Below are 1,982 nucleotides of genomic sequence, written 5' to 3'. Positions count from 1 at the left end.
CCACTCTTCTGGGCCACCCAGACCAGAAACCTCCAGGACGCGTCTCTCCTCCTTCCACCTCACCACGTGCCTTCAAGCCTCCTTTCCCAGTGTAGCCCGTGACTCGGCCTCTTCATTCATGTGCAGAAAACCCAATAGCTGTGACATCCCCCAGCTAAACTGCTCTTGGCCCCTGTACCTCAGGCTGCTCATGACCTGGGAAGGCCCTTCCTAGGTTCAAGTCCTACCCTGCACAGCATCCTATAGGGTCCCTCCTCCTCTCTGAAGACCTCTCAGATTCCCTTAACGCACAGCACCCGCACAACTACCACACTGGACAACCACAGAAATTCGGTTTTATGTCATTTCTAGGTGCCCTTTTACTATTCATAGCCCCTCCCATCTCCAGACCAAGTCAATACCTTGGGAACACATACCACAGCTTGAAACCCTTCTTTGGACTCCGTGCTTCACAGCACGTGTCTGTCCTTACAGCTGTCACTAGGGATGTCAGTGGGTAGGTGGGCCCAACTTTGATGGTTGCCTAGACTATTGCTACAAAAGCTTTAAGTCACTACACTGGGATGTTCAACTGGACCAGGGGAGCCTTATCTCCCCAAGATTTTAACTTCTTTGAGGGCATGGATGTCCTAGATCTTTGCTGCTCCGTAGCACCCAGCTAAAATGACATTCGAGAAATACCTGGGTTTCCTGGAGGGTGGTTTTGTTCAGTGGGAAAGGCGTACAACTTATAAGTGATTTCCTTACTGTCACAGAAGCCTCTTTTTTACCCTCTCTTGGACTGTAAGATGTAGGACCAAGGGGACTGGATTTGCCATGTAGACTTGTAGGCAAGCCCTCAGGTTGGATGTCAGGAGGGGAGAGTAAGATGCTTTTACTGGAAAGCTAAGAGATTGGGAAGGCTGATTGGTCTCTACACTGATCCTAGTTGGAGCTTCCGTTGTTGTCTTTGCTCTGATGGATGGACCCTCCATGCTCACTTTCCATCTGTAAGAAAAGGGCAGTCTGTATGGGAGCCAACACACCTTCACCAGGCACAGCGATTCCAGATGCCTTCACAGTCCTTGTGAGGGGAGGGGGCTCCAACTTGGATGTAGAAAAGGCTAGACAAAGTACTTGACCACTAAGGCCTGCTGCCCCCCAAATGGTAGGTTTGACAAATGCTAGGAGTCCAGAATGGTAAGGTCCAAGTTGGCCACTGCCTCTTGGCCAAAGGCCATCCAACCCCTAGCATATCCTATAATGAGAAACACCTGCTGCTCCTCAGCAAGCCCTCCACCTGGCATTCAAGGCCCTTAGAAATGTGGCCCTTTTATGGCCATTTATAAAAGTTGCCCCCGCCCACACAAATTGCCTGCTCTGTCTAAAGTGGGCATGCCCTGGTTGCCCAAGACCACTTGACCTTGACAATACTGGGCTCCTGCCTCTCCCCAGCCCACTCCTACTCAGGACCCAGCTGTAGATCACCTCCACGAAGCCTTCACTTGCATGGACCACTCCCTGATAACCAATCCTGTACAGTCTCGTTTATACTCCCGTTCCTTATGGACAAACCTTGTGTCAGTGAAATCCTCGAGGCAGAGCACGTCTGCGCCCGCCCCATGATGGCTCACACGAAGGGATCACGGGACAATATGAGGGGTGCGTGTCTGTATCAGCCAAGGCTCAAGTTCTTCCCTTTGACTCTTGTAGGGAATGGGCCACAGGATGAAGGTGACTGAGTCACTTGACAGGCTTGGAGGACAAAGCCCAGTGCACCCAGCACTGAACAGCAAGAGATGGGGTGCGGCACAGCTCAGAGCCAGTCCCATCCGTCACTTACTGGGATTTTAACTCCTCTGAGCTGCACAACGAGGGTAACACTTAGCCTACTTACCTTATAGGTTCAGTGTGAGAATCAATGAGAGAAGTAGAGGAAAGTGCTTAGAAGCACCGGACAAATAGTAGGTGGGGTTAGTGATCCACATGGAGTTGAAAAGAGC

This window comes from Suricata suricatta, chromosome 1, assembly GCF_006229205.1.
Source record: "Suricata suricatta isolate VVHF042 chromosome 1, meerkat_22Aug2017_6uvM2_HiC, whole genome shotgun sequence".
In the NCBI taxonomy this organism is placed as follows: Eukaryota; Metazoa; Chordata; class Mammalia; order Carnivora; family Herpestidae; genus Suricata; species Suricata suricatta.
This window is presented reverse-complemented; position numbering follows the sequence as displayed.